The following is an 18,564-nucleotide window of genomic DNA, read 5'->3' as shown; positions in this document are numbered from 1 at the left end:
TTAACAGCCAAAATGAGATACCCTTTTACGACTACAGGAGAACTTGGTACAAAATGTACCGTTTCTCTGAAACGTTTTTGCGATTATGGTCAGTAACAAATTTGACAATAGCGTTAACACTGCTGTAAAAAGGGGAAACTGGTGTGACGTGATATGTTACTTATATACAATAACTGTAAACGTAAACGCTGATTTACACCGAAATAAGTTATACACGTAACTTAAGAAAATTCTCAAAAATATATCTTTTTCATCCACATATACAATGAAAGCAGGGAGCGATTGTTCCTGAATTAGGATATTCTTCCCAAATATTTCTGTAAGCACAAACTCAGCTCACAACTGACAATGTAGAACGAGTATTTGGCGGCACTCGCAAATATTGGGAAGTAGACAATGTATCACGATGCACACAACTAAATTGTGCGAAAATGACAAGCGCTCTCACACGAAGAATAATTCCGAAGTCCTTTTACATTGTAAATAAACGTGCCAATTACAGGAATTTTTTTTTATTTAACTGGCACCATCTACACTGACGGGCAAAAAACGAAAGCTGCAGCGTCAGTTTACCGCAGTCAGATTGTGTAAAATGTGGAGCACCAACATATAAGCTGTCACAGGGACTGGGATAAACGTTCAGTATACAGCGTTGTGTAAATTTTAAAAGTGATCATAGCTTCTCTTCACTTTTTTCAACTTCTTCCAAGTAATCTGTATGATCTTAGAAAATCTTTTCTTTCATACACTGAAGAGCCAAAGAAGTACACCTGCCTAACATCGTGTAGGGCCCCCGCGAACATGCAGAAGTACTGCAACACGACCTGGCATAGACTCGACTAATGTCTGACGTATTTCGGAGAGGGAACTGCCACCATGAATCCTGCAGGGCTGTCTATAAATCCGTAACAGTACGAGGGGTGGAGATCTCTTCTGAACAGCACGTTGGAAGGCATACGAAACGCTCAATAACGTTCATGTCTGGGGAGTTTGGTGGCCAGCGGAAGTGTTTAAACTCAGAAGAGTGTTCCTGGAGACACTCTGTAGCAATTCTGGACGTGTGGGGTGTCACATTTTCCTGCAGGAATTGCCCAAGTCCGTCGGAATGCACAATGAACATGAATGGATGCAGGTGATCAGACAGAATGCTTACGTACGTGTCACCTGTCAGAGTTTTATCTAGACGTATCAGGGGTCCCGCATCTCTCCAACTGCACACGCCCCACACTATTACAGAGCCTCCGCCAGCTTGAACAGTACCCTGCTGACATGCAGGGTCCATGGATTCATGAGGTTGTCTCCATACCCGTACACACCTATCCGCTCGATACAATTTGAAACGAGACTCGTCCGACCAGGCAACATGTTTCTGTCAGGCCAACGTCGGTGTTGACGGGCTCAGGCCAGATGTAAAGCTTTGTGTCGTGCAGTCATCAAAGGTACTCGAGCGGGCCTTCGTCTCCGAAAACCGATATCGCTGATGTTTCTTTGAATGGTTCGCACGCTGACACTTCTTAAGCCCCCAGCATTGAAATCTGCAGCAATTTGGGGAAGCGTTGCACTTTTGTCATGTTAAACGATTCTTTTCAGCCGTTGTTGGTCCCGTCCTTGCAGGATCTGTTTCCAGCCGCAGCGATGTCGGAGATTTGATGTTTTACCGGACTCCTGATATTAGCGGTACGGTCGTGAAATGTTCGTACGGTGAAATCCCCACTTCATCGCTACTTCGGAGATGCTGTGTCCCATCGCTCGTGCGCCGCTTACACCACCACGTTCAGACTCGCTTAAATCTCGATAACCTGCCATTGCAGCAGCAGTAAGCGAACTAACAACTGCGCCAGACACTTGTTGCCGACCACAGCGTCGTATTCTGTCTGTTTACATCTCTCTGTATTTGATTACGTATGCCTATACCACTTTCTTTGGCTCCTCAGTGTAAATGTCTATAAAGGTTGACATCATTGGTCTTGTAATCGATGTAGCTCATATGGCGTTCTTTCCGCAATCTCGTGTTTGGTGTCGTTGATGCTAGTAGTGTTTCGTGGCCGCAGTGCATTAAGATCATGCTCTGCCACTTTGTGAGTTTTATGAAGGAAGCTTAACGTCGTAAAACCTCATTTACTAAACAAAAAATTAGTATGGAACAGCCGCCGCGAGTCAGACTTTATGGTACGAAATAGAACAAGCTGTCAGTTACAGCTGCAGCTCGTCTTGTGGAAGGTGACAATATGGAATGTTGTCGTACTCTTACCTGTAGGAAATGTTGTCGAACTGGGAAACCAATGTTAGACAGTCGGAATGTCACTTGTATAGATGACCCAAAGAGTGATTCATAACAGAGTAAAGGATATGTCCGTCTGCGTTTCACAAGAAGATTAAATCACACAGGGATTCGCGCGTACGAGCATAAGGAAGAATATGTGGATAGTTTTCATTATCAGCTGCAAAGATTTACAGAAGGGCGAGAGACACACACTCACCTCAAGAACCCCGCTACGTTCGCAAAATATCATGATTTTTTTCAGTGACAAGTTACGCGTAATGCTTCTAAGAAAGTTGAAAAGTTTATTGAAATCTGCGCGAGAATTTTTGGAAATTTGGCTTAAAGCGTAGTAAATTATTGTTTTTTGTTGCATAAATAAATTGCTTAAGTAACTTATCATAATCGTTTTTGCTGTAAGGTGTAACAATCATCGGGAACATTCCAAGGAGAGCACACACAGTTGTGGAAGATCTTCCTCCCCTGCGTCCTATTTCTGTTCCTCTGTTTGCCTACTTGTAACAGAACATTGCCAAGTACATAGCGCCACCGTTCTGTTGGCCTGTTTATACTTGATGGTCTTCTTTCTCTGGGAATAATGTAGGGAAAGTTTTCGGACCTCTGCAAAGTCGTGGGCTGAGGACTCAATAGAGGCCTACGGCGGTGAGGCTATTGTGTATTTCGTAAAGAACAACTGTCATTGGTTAGACACTGGACTCGCATTCGGGAGGACGACGGTTCAATCCCGCGTCCGGCCATCCTGATTCAGGTTTTCCGTGATTTCCTTAAATCACTCCAGGCAAATGCCGGGATGGTTCCTCTGAAAGGACACGGCCGACTTCCTTCCTCATCCCTCCGTAATCCAATGAGACCGGTGACCTCGCTGTCTGATCTCCTTCCCCAAATAACCCAACCCAACAACTGTCATTGTTCCTTATTTCTACACTGAGCGTATCGTCTCCTGATCAAACGTTTTTCCATAAGCCTTTTAGCTCAGTAAAGAGGAAATTATGAAATTTTGATTCACAGTACTCCAGGTCTCACATTCATGCAATACCGCGGTTGGGACGACGACCTGTACTTCAGAGTTAGTTTCCTTCACATACCGGAAGACCTTCGCTGTTCGTCTAATTGTGAACCCATTTCATACTGGACGTAGAGTGGTATGAACTGTTCGAAAGTAAACGTCCATTTTACCACTGCCAAAAACGTACAGTCCGAAGACTGCTTTGACGCAGTCTCCACGCTACTCTGTCCTGTGCAAGCCTCTTTGTGTCCTACATCAGTTTGACCTGTTTGCTGTGTTTCGTCCCTTGGTCTTCCTCTAAAATTTTTGCCACCCCTCCCCCTCCACACACACACACACACACACACACACACACACACACACATACGCACACTCTTCTCTCCACTGTGAAATTGGTGATTCCTTCAGGCAACAGGATGTGTTCCATCAACTGATCACTTCTTTTAGTCAATCTGTGCTATAAATTGCTTTTTTCCCGAATTCGAATCAGTACTTAATTATTATTTCTATGAGCTACACACTCAGTTCTCAGCATTGTTTTGAAGCACCGCGTTTCAAAAACTTCTGTTCTCTTCTTCTCTGAACTATTTGTAGTCCGTTTCATTTCTTCATGAGGCTGCACTTCAGATACCTTCATAAGAGACTATCTAACATACAAACTTGTATTACGGTATATGTTAACAAATTTCTCTGTTTCAGAATTGCTTTTCGTTTTATTTTACATCTTCTCTACTTCAGCAGTAATCAGTTGTTTTGCTGTCCAAACGGCAAAACTCAGACTACACATTCAAAATTTCGAAGCCCAGTTCTTACTCGGTCGTAAATTTTTCTGTCCTTGGCGTCTGGCAACGATTCGTATGTATGAAAAATACTGGACTGCACCGTGGTTTGGAGTCCATCTCCAGTAGGTCCACGCTTAATAAAGCACCAGCCTTCTGGTTGAGGACAATTTTAGTTAAATGAGATGCAACCTGCACATATGATTTCTTGTGCATTGCTACATTTAGGATTTGTTCCTCATCGTGAACTGCCTGACAGGTCCTAGTGCCACATCTAGATATTGCTTGCGTGTTACCTTTTGGAAGACACTTTATAACCAACCAAAATAGGTCATAAAATCACTTATGAACGAATTAGCGTATTTGTCTCGCTATTTAAAATTTCTCTTTAAATAATCTAAAAAAATTGTTATTGTGGTCTATTATCGGCTACTGTGTCCTCTGTATGTCCTTACAATAATAGCTCTTAAACATCAGATGCCCCATTTGTGTAATAATGTTCCAGGTTGCTTGGTGTTTACTTCTAACAGCAGTAATTAAAAAAAGAATAAGACATTGAAGGTAAGAAAAAGGAGATAGGGTTCATCGTCCCGTCCACTACGAGATCGTTAGGGATGGAACACAAGCTAGGATTGGGAAACGATGGGAGAGGAAACGGGTTGTGCCCGTGTAGCCCGAGATTTACCTTAAATAACTGACGGAAATTATGAAAAAAAATTAAATGTGGATGGACAGGCCACGACATGAACTTGTGTCTTGCAGAATTATCTTCCAGTTATACCCTGCTTTGATGCTCCTGCACTTTTTGCATAATATTCATGCACGGCAAGAATTTCACACCGAGTAGTGCATCTTGAGATTATAGCTGTTGAGTCCTGCTGACATTCTTTTAAAAGTAGACGATGTCAGTTCTAGATTTTTACAGAACAAACCCTTCATTCCCTTTCATCTTCGAAATCCGTACTGATGCATGCCACATTGCATCAAAATTACCATTTCTTTACTCTTACATTACTAGTATGAGACAGGATGTAAAATGCTGAACATTTTATTGAAAAAATATTTATTAGTATTTGAAATTAAATACAGCTTCCACCAAATATTATGTGTAAACATTTGTGCAAAATGAGATCAATAGATTTATAGACTGTTGTATCGTATCTGCAGGCTGATACCGTATCTGCAGCTTGAGCCAATTACGCCGATTCTTTACCTTCCTACCTGTTGCGGATCAGTTTGTTCTTCAAATTAATACGCAGTGATCAATCAGAAACCAAAGAATAATGATTTTACTTGCTTAGTCAAGGCTTCTATCTCACCTGTTACTCGCATTCGGGAGGACGACGGTTCAATCCCGTCTCCGGCCATCCTGATTTAGGTTTTCCGTGATTTCCCTAAATCGCTTCAGGCAAATGCCGGGATGGTTCCTTTGAAAGGGCACGGCCGATTTCCTTCCCCATCCTTCCCTCACCCGAGCTTGCGCTCCGTCTCTAATGACCTCGTTGTCGACGGGACGTTAAACACTAATATCCTCCTCCTCCTCTCACCTGTTAGTGGTCAACTCCTTTGTAAGTTCGTAAAAATTGCACCTTCTATGATTGCCTTTATGGGCTGTGACAAAAAAGAAAGGGAGTGCTGGTATCCCCGACCAGTGAAAGTAAGTAAGCGTTGTAAACCGCAAATATTAACACAGGCCATAACAACTCAACGAAAAAAATATTCCCCCATTTTACAGCACTGTTATGTGGCAGGAAAAATAAACTTTATTGAACAGGTGAACAGACGTGAATTAACGTTTTTGGCGTCAAAGTTCTAAACGGTATGTAGATGGCTCCACTCGAGAAAGACAACCAGGAGTGCAGCATATGCGAGTAAAATGGTAACACTTACATCATTTAGGAAATATGAAGTAGTGGTTATTGAGGATATCTTGGAACTGAATGACAATAATCTCGGAGATAAGATGGCAAATTTAAACAATTTGTCCTGGAGTTCTTTGGACAGCAACCCAGGAGCGCGCGTTTTCCTGAATACGACAGCAAAAATACTTCTCAAAGCCGCCAAAATTAAGTTCTTGGGAGCGTCAGTTTCAGAATGGTATTAATCGCAGGGGGAACGTGGCGCAGTTGCACGACGTGTAAAACTGTCCATTGTGACGATTAGTGTTGTGACGTGTAGCAGGTCGAAAAAAATAAAGTTGTCACGACTGCAAGATCTGCCACGTTCGCGTGATACGAAAGGTAGTGGTAAAAATACACACATTCCTCCCTACTTGATCTTACTGAGAACTTCTGAAAAATATTTTGAATACATTACAAAAATTTACTATCCGAAGTCTCTTATGGTGGTTCAATTTGAAAGTTCTTCAACGATGTAAAGCTAATCTTTGACGCGTGGTGCTGCTTCCGTCAATCCTTCTGCACTTCGGTGCTCCTTCAGTCATAATAGTGTCCATCAGATTGGAGCTGAGGAGCTACCCGCTAAACTAGTGTCCAAGGCTGAACTCGATGTAGGGCACACACGTTTCTCATTTATAACAATGTTTATTTTTTTTTTTAATTTGACCTGCTTCATTGATGATTAGATATCACCACATTCAACATCACAACATTTAACAGCCTGCAGATACGACACGGACACACGCATTGCTGTCATACAACTGTTAGTAGGAAAGATTTCTAATGAGACGTGAAGGAACTCTCTCACAGCCGTTGATAATGGCACTTTCCATGACTGGGGAACAACTTATATTGTGCTGAGCGAGTACACTTAAAAAGCTTAAAGGATTTCCCTACTGTCTGTATTTAATCCCGTCGCTCACCCATTTCAACTGTAAACTAAATTGTCAAACCATTGCCAGAATTGTGTGTTATCGAAATATTTCGTTTCAGAAAGACTATTTATTTTATGTCTTTACTTTTGCATTCTTTTACCTTAATGCAATTTTTCGCAGTTCTCTGTATACTTGCTGTATTAGGCAGAAAACTGAATTGCTACCTTTTGGATTATTATTTTATGACTGGAGAAACCCATAAAAAGTTCCAAATGATTGTAATAACTGTGTGATGTATCCTGTTAAATACTTGTCTGTCGTAGGAAAGCTCTGTCCTTCTGGTAGTGTGGCATAGATCAATGTATACAAGCCTTAAGAGCAAAACTCATTTCGAGAAATTTCGTTTTTTCCTGTCGACTGAAAAAGCGAAATAGTAACGTTTTTGAGAGTGTATGACCGTCTAATGCTGAACTGTTGGATGGATAAACTCCCGGAAATTGTTTCTTATCTCGTGATTAGAATTTACTAGCTTCTTTGTGCGTAATTCCGAGAGATATTTTTCAGGGTGAGACTATTTCCTTTTTTGCGTTGTACTTAAGTCTTTAATTTTTGCAACAACTTTGATTATTTGGTATTCTACAACTATAGTAAGATTAGAAATCGTCCCTTGTACGTGAAGGTAGCTCGGTACTCCATAGTGTTTGTCTGAAACGGAAATGTCTCCCTCTCCCCCTAATTCCCACCTTCCTAGAAAAATTAATTTAAATAAAATTTAGAATAACATTGCAGTTGTGCTGAAAATTGTAAAAAAAAGTATCAGCTGATAAAAAAAGTAAGTAGTACTCCGTCATCAGGCCACATGTGGCCCACAGGGACCATCCGACCGCCGTATCATCCTCAGATGAGGATGCGGATAGGAGGGGCGTGTGGTCAGCACACCGCTCTCCCGATCGTTATGATGGTTTTCTTTGACCGGAGCCGCTACTATTCGGTCGAGCAGCTCTTCAGTTGGCATCACGAGGCTGAGTGCACCCCGAAAAATGGCAACAGCGCATGGCGGCCCGGATGGTCACCCATCCAAGTGCCGGCCACGCCCGACAGCGCTTAACTTCGGTGATGTGATGGGAACCGGTGTATCCACTGCGGCAAGGCCGTTGCCATAAGCTGATAAGGGAAATACAAAAGGGTAGTGAGTGCTGGAAGATCTGATCGAGCGAAGTTCTGGCTTCTGTCACCGTAGACTTCGAGAGATTGGAAAAAGGAGAACACATTGTGGAAGCAGAACAGGGAGCACCGTTCGATCACGAAACCTGTTCTGTATCGAAGAATAAACATAGATACACCAGCAACTCCCGTACCCATATGGTCAACAGCAAGGTAGTAGAGTGAGAAAACGTTAAACCGTAAAACAGGCTGCCTCTCTATTTTCCAAGTAGTGACGGGACTTAAATGGATAATATTCATCGTAACGATGAGGTGAGTCGTGCTGTTGGCGACGATGACTGCGGCGTGGTTGGCAACACCACGAGGACGTTATCTGAAGTGTCGAGAAGCGACGGTGCCGGCGGGATAGGGGGAGGGCGGCGGTCATGGTGATGGCCACGAGTCCGACGACCCCAGTGATGACGGAAGTGATGGTGGCGGCAGCAGAAGCAGTGGGCTCCTCAGAGCCTAGTGGTGGTGCGCGCGCCGCCAGTCCTCCTTGATCATGTCGGCCGCCTTCTCGGCCACCATGATGATGGGCGCCACGGGGTTCCCGTTGGGCACCTCCGGGAAGACGGAGGCGTCGACGACGCGCAGCGCCTGCACGCCGTGCACGCGCAGCCGGGCGTCCACCACGGCCGTGTAGTCCCACGAGGGGCCCATCTTGCACGTGCCGGCCTGCAACAAAGCCACCTGTCTGAAGGGGAGCAGTCCGTTCTGTTCAGCGTCTTAGTGTGCTCTAGTTTTATTTTTCGTACGCGCCACAGCCAAAAGCGTACCTGAGATCTGGGATACGGGGGTAGATCAGGGGGAGGGGGGCAGTGACGTAATTACAGTGATTTGTGCCAATTTCAAATTTCATCCCGGCGCCACAACCTCCTGCCGATATATCACTATTTTTTTAATCCTCTTCTTTCCTTAGCCCGTTTGGTTGTTTACTGACAAGGCGACGGCACGACCGTGGGGTCGGGGATTTGTCCGAAATTTTGTGTGGTGAAAGAGGACCCCTAACACCTCACGTGGTTAAAATATTAGGACGCAGTACTCGGAAAATCCCGGGAAAAATCAATCCAAAGTTTCTTAGGTGCCTTACGAGTATAAAATGTTAGTACATTGCCGACCCGCCGTCTGGCCTACATGGTTAGCGCTCGGACCCTTACGCCAGAGGTCTTGGGTTCGATTCCTCCTGCGGCACTTTTTTTCTTCTGTTGCTTGCAAAATTGCAGCGCATTGTTACAGAAGACTCGTGAAATTAATTCCCGGGAAGATTGTACAAAAATTCATTCTATAATTCACCGTCAATTATCGCCACCAATATTCCGAGACATGATTCAGTATTCCTGGTTTGCCTCAAAATCATCAGAAACTCAAAACATTTTCGTAAATGTTAATGGGGCATGCTTTTGTACAGATTTATTGCAAACGCCCTGTGATTGAAAAATATCCGCCTTCATATGTTGCGCAAGATGTCGCAAAAATTATAGCTTTTTTTGTTTTTACGATAATTACCACTGCGGTTCTTGTTTATAATTATTATATGTATAAAAACTAAATATTTCCCAATTGACTTTGTTATTCTGATTAAAAACCGAATGTTTCCCCTCATATAATTTTCAATTAAAACTGGAAAACCCACCGCCATGAATTGAGTTGCTGGACAAAAAGAAAATAATTTTTATTCCATAATGTAACTAATTTGTTAAAGATAATGTAGATTTTGCAAAACTTTCTGAATAATTGGTGGAATAACAAAAGAAAATGAAAGAGATGAAAAAAAGTGCCACAGGAGGAATCGAACCCGAGACCTCTGGCGTAATACTACGAGGCCTAAACATCTACGCCAGACGGCGGCTCGGCGATGGACTAACATTTTATACTCATAAGGCACCTAAGAAACTTTGGATCGCTTTTTCCCGGGATTTTCCGGGTAGTGCGTCCTAATATTTTAACCACGTGAGGTGTTCGGGGTCCTCCTTCACCACACAAAATTTCGGACAAATCCCCGACCCCACGGTCGTGCCGTCTCCTTGTGAGATCAAAAGTACTTTCATACATATAGTAAAATGTACACCCGCGGTATACAGGTAGCGTCTTTGACTAGTAATCGAAACTTCGTGTGTCCTGCGTTCGATCCCACCCACTGCTTAAATTTTAAATGAAAATCATCAGCAATGGCAGCCTAAGATTTCTGGTATAAGGAGTCACCCTCGTTCTGCCAGCGGCGGTGTCAAAAAGGACGGAGGAGAGGAATGTATTTCCGGGCAACCTCTTTTCCTTGGGGCGGGAAATGGGCACAAGGCGGAAGGATCGGCAATGATCACCGGCTTGAGGATGAAGAAGGGTGTAGAAACAACTGTATTAAAGACACATAACGCGTATCCACAGGACGTTTGGCCTGTAATTGAAAAAGTGTCATGATGATCTGTCCTTTTGCAAAAGATTCCGGACTGGTCCCCCATCTGGATCTCCGGGAGGGGATTGCCAGCGGGAAAGTAAACATGAGAGGAGGACAGAATAGTCAATGAGAGGGTAACATTCTACTAGTCGGTGGGCGGAATGTCGAACGTTTCAACGTGGTAAGAAAATAAGGAAAATATGAAAAGTGAAACGGAAAGGCACAGTCTAGAAATAGTGTGAAATGGTCGAATGAATACAGGATATCAACAGGAGCAGAAAATGTTACAACGGGGGAAGTATTCGTTATAACTACGAAAGTAGGGCAGAGAGTGAGTCGCTATAAATAGTTCGGAGACAGGGTTGTTCTCATCAGAATCGACAGCAAACCAAAACCTTCAAGTAGTTCAGGGATGCATGTCGAATTCACAGGCAGAAGACGAAGAGCTAGGACAAATATATTAAGACAGCGAACGTTTATTTTAGTGTATAAAAGAAGATGAAAGTCTAATAATCGTAGATGACTGGAAAGTTGTAGTAGTGCAAGTAAGAGAAGGTATAATTACGGTAGAATTTAAGGATTCAGTAGTGACAGCGACTACACGGTTCAGAAATCACGAGGGGAAGTGGTCTACTTCGAAAAGAGCAGGACACACGGGAATATTCCATGTGGATTACATGATGGTCAGGAATAGATTCCGAAGTCATGTAAAGTGTACCAGAAGCTGATATTATCAGTAATTAGTAAGGACGATGAGTAGACAGAATTTAAAAGAATCGTCAGGAAGAATGAATGTGGAAAGAAGTGGATTACGGAAGAATGTTGAGATGCTTTCGAATTTCTGCAAAGCAATTAATACTGCGATAATGAATACGAAAGTGGGCAGTTCAGTTGAAGAGGAATGCACATCACTGAAAAGTACAATCATAGAATTTTGACAGACAAACGAAGGTACACGGAAGGTGACTACGAAGAAACCATGGGTAACAGGAGAAATATTCCAACTGACCGACAGAAGAAGAAAATACAAAAATGTGTATGGAAAGACAGGAAAACAGCGATGTAAGTTACTTAGAATCAAATAAAGTGGAAATGCGGGGAAGCTGAGGCGAAATGGCTGCAGAAAAATGTGAAGAAATCGCAAAATAAACGGTCGTCGGAAAGACTGATTCAGCATACAGCGATGTCAAATAATTGTCGGTGAAATTAAAAGCAAGGGCCTCAACATTGAGATGCATTGGGAACTGCACTGTTCAGTGCTAAGAAGTTATCGGGTAGTTGGAAAGAGCACATTGATGGTCTCTACGAGAGGGATGGGGGATATGGGTGATGACGTAATAGGGCAGAAATGGTTTTCGATAAGAAAACACAGGGGATCCAGTATTAGAGCCAGAATTTAACCGACGCCTGGAATACTTGCGATCAAATAAGACAGAGATTATATATAACATTCCTTGGGAAGTGCTAAAATCGTTGTGGGAGGAGAGAAATAAATGACTACTCAAGTTGAGACTCGAGACGTACCATCAGACTTTCGGGAAAACATCATAAACACAATTCCGAAGATATCGAGGGCAGGTAAGTGCGAGACTACCGCACAACCAGCTTAGCGGTTCGTGCATCCAATTTTGCTTACAAGAATTACATACAGAACAATGCTAAAGAAAACAGAGTATCTGTTGGATGACCATCATCTTCGCTTTAGGAAAAGTAAAGGCACCAGCGAGGCAGTCTGACATTGTGCTGGGTGGAGGAGCAAGATTTTTAAGAAAGTCAAGACACACCTCATATGATTTGTCTACATACAAAAAGAGTTCGACAATGTAAAATGGTAGAGGATGTTAGAATTTCTCAGCAAAATAAGTTTAGGGTATAGGGAAAAGGGAAAGACTTTGAACGAAGTGCTCTAATGGAAAAAGGTGGAAGACAGGAATGCTCTCTCTTTCAGCCCTACTTTTAAATCTGTACATCGAAGAAGCAACGACGGAAATATAATAATATTTCAAGAATGGGATTACAATTTAGAGTGAAAGAACATCGATAATAACATACGCTGACGGCTTTGCTGTCCTCAGTAAACTGAAAAGAATTACAGGAACTGCTGATTGCGATGAATGTTAAGTGAATGATATGGATGTGGACTTCCCCCCATGAACCATGGACCTTGCCGTTGGTGGGGAGGCTTCCGTGCCTCAACGATGCAGATAGCCGTACCGTAGGTGCAACCACAACGGAGGGGTATCTGTTGAGAGGCCAAACAAACGTGTGGTTCCTGAAGAGGGGCAGCAGCCTTTTCAGTAGTTGCAGGGGCAACAGTCTGGATGATTGACTGATCTGACCTTGTAACACTAGCCAAAACTGCCTTGCTGTGCTGGTACTGCGAACGGCTGAAAGCAAGGGGAAACTACGGCCGTAATTTTTCCCGAGGGCATGCAGCTTTACTGTATGGTTAAATGATGATGGCGTCCTCTTGGGTAAAATATTCCGGAGGTAAAATAGTCCCCCGTTCGGATCTCCGGGCGGAGACTACTCAGGAGGACGTTGTTATCAAGAGAAATAAAACTGGCTTTCTACGGGTCGGAGCGTGGAATGTCAGATCCCTTAATCGGGAAAGTAGATTAGAAAATTTAAAAAGGGAAATGGATAGGTTAAAGCTAGATATAGTGGGAATTAGTGAAGATCGGTGGCAGGAGGAACAAGACTTTTAGTCAGATGAATACAGGGTTATAAATACAAAATCAAATAGGTGTAATGCAGGAGTAGGTTTAGTAATGAATAGGAAAATAGGAATGCGGGTAAGCTACTACAAACAGCATAGTGAACGCATTATTGTGGCCAAAAGATAGATACGAAGCCCACGCCTACCACAGTAGTACAACTTTATATGCCAACTAGCTCCGCCGATGAGGAAGAGATTGTTGAAATGTATGATGAGATAAATGAAGTTATTCAGATACTGAAGGGAGACGAAAATTTAATAGTCATGGGTGACTGCAATTCGATAGTAGGAAAAGGAAGAGAAGGAAACGTAGTAGGTGAATACGGATTGGGGGTAAGAAATGAAAGAGGAAGCCGCCTGATAGAATTTTAGACAGAGCATAACTTAATCATAGCTAACACTTAGTTCAAGAATCATGAAAGAAGGCTGTATACATGGAAGAAGCCTGGAGATACTGACAGGTTTCAGATAGATTATATAATGGTAAGACAGAGATTTAGGAACCAGGTTTTAAATTGTAAGACACTTCCAGGGGCAGATGTGGACTCTGACCACAATCTATTGGTTATGACCTGAAGATTAAAACTGAAGAAACTGCAAAATGGTGGGAATTTTAAGAAGATGGGATCAAGATAAACTGACAGAACCAGAGGTTGTAGAGAGCTTCAGGGAGAGCATTAGGGAACGATTGACAAGAATGGGGCAAAGAAATACAGTAGAAGAAGAATGGGTAGCTTTGAGAGAAGAAATAGTGAAGGCAGCAGCGAATCCAGGAGGTAAAAAGGCGAGGGCTAGTAGAAATCCTTGGGTAACAGAAGAAATATTGAATTTAATTGATGAAAGGAGAAAATACAAAAATGCAGTAAATGAAGTAGGCAGAAAGGAATACAAACGTATCAAAAATGAGATTGACAGGAAGTGCAAAATGGCTAAGCAGGGATGGCTAGAAGACAAATGTAAGGATGTAGAGGTGTATATCACTAGGGGTAAGATAGATACTGCCTACAGGACAATTAAAGTGACCTTTGGAGAAAGAGAATCACTTGCATGAATATCAAGAGCTCAGATGGAAACCCAGTTCTAAGCAAAGAAGGGAAAGCAGAAAAGTGGAAGGAGTATATAGAGGGTCTGAACAAGGACGATGTTCTTGAGGACAATATTATGGAAATGCAAGAGGATTTAGATGAGGATGGAATGAGAGATATGATACTGCGTGAAGAGTTCGACAGAGCACTGAAAGACCTAAGTCGAAACAAGGCCCCGGGAGTAGACAACATTCCATTAGAACTACTGATAGCCTTGGGAGAGCCAGCCCTGACAAAACTCTACCAGACAGACGAAATACCCTCAGACTTCAAGAAGAATATAATAATTCCAATCCCAAAGAGAGCAGGTGTTGACAGATGTGAAAATTACCGAGCTATCAGTTTAATAAGCCACGGCTGCAAAATAATAACACAAATTCTTTACAGACGAATGGAAAAACTGGTAGAAGCCGACCTCGGGGAAGATCAATTTGGATTCCGTAGAAATGTTGGAAGACGTGAGGCAATACTGACCCTACGACTTAATCTATTTTCTAATATAAGGAAAGGCAAACCTACGTTTCTAGCATTAATAGACTTAGAGAAAGCTTTTGACAATGTTGAATGGAATACTCTCTTTCAATTTCTGAAGGTGGCAGGGGTAAAATACAAGGAGCGAAAGGCTATTTACAATTTGTACAGAAACCAGATGGTAGTTATGAGAGTCGAGGGGCATGAAACGGAAGCAGTGGTTGGGAAGGGAGTGAGACAGGGTTGTAGCCTATCCCCGATGCTATTCAATCTGTATATTGAGCAAGCAGTGAAGGAAACAAAAGAAAAATTCGGAGTAGGTATTAAAATCCATGGAAAAGAAATAAAAACTTTGAGGTTCACCGATGACATTGTAATTCTGTCAGAGACAGCAAAGAACTTGGAAGAGCAGTTGAACGGAATGGACAGTGCCTTGATGGGAGGGTATAAGATGAACATCAACAAAAGCAAAAGGAGGATAAGGGAATGTAGTCGAATTAAATCGGGAGATGCTGAGGGAATTAGATTAGGAAATGAGACGCTTAAATAGTAAATGAGTTTTGCTATTTGGGGAGCAAAATAACCGATGATGGTCGAAGTAAAGAGGATATAAAATGTAGACTGGCAATGGCAAGGAAAGCGTTTCTGAAGAAGAGAAATTTGTTAACTTCGAGTATAGATTTAAGTGTTAGAAAATCTTTTCTGAAAGTATTTGTATGGAGTGTAGCCATGTATAGAAGTGAAACGTGGACAATGAATAGTTTAGACAAGAAGAGAATAGAAGCTTTCGAAATATGCTGCTACAGAAGAATGCTGAAGACTAGATGGGTAGATCACATAACTAATGATGAGGTATTGAATAGAATTGCGGAGAAGAGAAATTTGTGGCACAACTTGACTAGGAGAAGGGATCGGTTGGTAGGCCATATTCTGAGGCGTCAAGGGATCACCAATTTAGCATTGGAGGGCAGCGTGGAGGGTAAACATCGTAGAGGGAGACCAAGATATGAATACACTAAACAGATTCAGAAGGATGTAGGTTGCATTAGGTACTGGGAGATGAAGGAGCTTGCACAGGATAGAATAGCATGGAGAGCTACATCAAACCAGTCTCTGGACTGAAGACCACAACAACAACAACAACAACACAACATGAATGTGGAGTAAACTGAAGAAAGACGCAGGTTACGAGAAGTGTATAAATGAGATCACCGATAAGCTTAACATAGAAATTAGTGACCACGAACGAGACGGAATGAGGGATTACTGCTATCTTGGAAGCAAAGTAGCACGTGATCGGCGAAGCAAAGACACAAAAAGCAGAGTAGCAAAGGCAAAGGCGGCATTCCTGTCCAGAATAAGTCGACAAGAATCAAACATTGGCCGTAACTCGAGGAAGAAATTTCCGGAAATGTTCGTTTTGAGCACAGAGCCGAGATATTTGAGGTGTGTTGCTATAGAAGAGTTTTGTAAATTAGCTGAACGAAGATAAGGAAGGAAGGTATTGTCTGCAGACTCGGCGAGGATAAAAACGTGTGGAAGACACTGACAAGGAGCAGGGACACGATTCACGATTGTAACACTTGTGCTAACACGTGATAGGTGTCATTTGAGTATTAATCGATTGTACAATAATGTCGTATCTTTGTTCTCGAGCTGTTACATGTGAGCGAGCAGCGATGTTGTAAGCTGTATCGCAGGGTTAGGCTATCAACTTTGGTGTGCGTGTAGGCGAAGCAGCAGATAGTGGTTAGCTGTGTTAAAGTGGGAAAGCAGTTGTAATGTTATGCTTAAAATGTAAAGTCTCAATGTATCGATGTGTTTAATTAAGACGCCGCGCGGGATTAGCCGAGCGGTCTATTTGTTATTGCAGCGCCATTTTTCACCTACCTTCCTCTTACAATTTTTAATTGGACATGATTATTCAAAAGCAGAAAAGAAACCAAGTTGTTTCGAAAATAATTTGCAACAAACGGAGAACTCATTGCACCTCACGAGTGTCTGTGTAGATACAGTAATTTGCACCTTTAGCATAGACAGAGCAGTACTGTAACGCGTTATCGAGATTTGCGCAGAATAGAGGTAAGGACTAAATATTTTGACATTTATTTTTCAGTCAGGGCCAACTTGTGTCATTCAGAGACAGATTTTTCTGTGTTGTGTATCGGTTTTAGTTCTGGGATTAGTTTTGCAAGACTAATCATCGTAGGCTTCATGTTAAAGATCATTATTCAGGCACTTTATACTGCTCAAAAATCTTGCAGTCAGCTTATTCACTTTACCAGTACTAAAGACTTGCCTTCTCATTACTACAGTTCAATTTTCTATTACGATTCATTACTACTTCTGCACAGCTCTTATTATTCAAAACAGAATACATCAGTCATATTTTTATTATTCAAAGAGAACTTTCAGACTTGAAAGTGCGATTTCCATGATACTTGAGGCATTTGTTGAACATTAAAAAGCATAAGGGAAAACAGAAATTGGAATATATCCCTTCTTATTCATCTTCTGCTAGTATTACTACTACTTCTACTATTTTTTCGCCCACTTTTTCCCACTCCTTCTTCGGCCTCCCTGCTTTTTTCCTTTGTCATTTCTTTCGCACGTCTCAAAAATGTACCCCCACGGCAATGGCGCCCAATACCGTCGTGCAGGCTGCCATAACATAGTTCCACCACGAGGAGTAGGGAGGATAAGAGATATCACTGTCCTCCAGAATATAAGTCCAGTGTCTTACCACTGTGACACCTCACTCTGTTAAATAACTGGTGGAAGGGGGAGTAGTGAAAGGGGGGAAAGAGGCGACTTGTATTAGTTCTGTGGAAGGGGACTACTAAAGGATACTGCACAATTTCTTAAAAAATAAACACAAAACTACTGAAAAGTGCTTAATAGTCAGCAACCATACTAATGCTACCACTTTATAAAATACATAACAGTTTACTTAACTGAGAAAGTACTGTTTCCATCAGATGTTTTCATGTTATTTTGCTGTCAGTTACATGTGAGTAACTACAGTATTCACATTATTTGTAGTTTCTTATACTGAATGTTGTAGCAGATCGTAGAGCACATTTTCATATATACGATACCACACGATTCGAGCTACATTTTGACACATCTGTAAACACTCTGACTAATGACTTTAATTATTTATTTATTTATGCTGATTGCTGATCAGTATGTTGCGCTTGAATACTAACAACGCTATTATTAGCCAATTTTGCAAAAATTATATGTTTGACATGTAAACATTATCATAATGAGATTTTCACTCTGCAGCGGAGTATGCGCTGATATGAAACTTCCTGGCAGATTAAAACTGTGTGCTGGGCCGAGACTCGAACTCGGGACCTTTGCCTTACGCGGGCAAGAGCTCTACCAACTGAGCTACCCAAGCACGACTCACGACCCGTCCTCACAGCTTTACTTCTGCCAGTACCTCGTCTCCTACCTTCCAAACTTTACAGACGTTCTCCTGCGAACCTTGCAGAACTAACACTCCTGAAAGAAAAGGTGAATGACCTTTCAGATCATGATGCACGAATTTTAACTTTAAAAGATTTTTGCGCTGCAACACGTGTTGAATATAGTCATCAGCTGTTCAGGAAAGCTGATCCAGTTGCTGTAGAGACCTTTGTAAACCTTATAAAGGAACAAGAGTGGCAAGATGTTTATAGCGCTGATACAGTAGACGATAAATATAATGCTTTTCTCAAGACTTTTCTCATGCTCTTTGAAAGTTGATTTCCGTTAGAACGTTTAAAACAGGGTACTAGCACAAACAGGCAGCCTGGGTGGCTGACTAGAGGGATAAGAATATCTTGTAGAACAAAGTGGCAATTA

General features: G+C 42.2%; 1 non-coding gene and 1 pseudogene across 1 annotated transcript; both read right to left on the bottom strand.

Annotated features, from left to right (window-relative positions):
* Positions 1-7,880: 7,880 nt before the first annotated feature.
* LOC124712656 lies at positions 7,881-7,998 on the bottom strand (annotated as a pseudogene).
* Positions 7,999-18,044: 10,046 nt separating this feature from the next.
* Positions 18,045-18,119, bottom strand: Trnat-cgu. The gene has a single exon. It is a non-coding gene; the product is annotated as a tRNA-Thr (tRNA).
* Between the last annotated feature and the right edge of the window lie 445 nt (positions 18,120-18,564).

Source organism: Schistocerca piceifrons, chromosome 8, assembly GCF_021461385.2.
Source record: "Schistocerca piceifrons isolate TAMUIC-IGC-003096 chromosome 8, iqSchPice1.1, whole genome shotgun sequence".
In the NCBI taxonomy this organism is placed as follows: domain Eukaryota; kingdom Metazoa; phylum Arthropoda; class Insecta; order Orthoptera; family Acrididae; genus Schistocerca; species Schistocerca piceifrons.
This window is presented reverse-complemented; position numbering and strand designations above follow the sequence as displayed.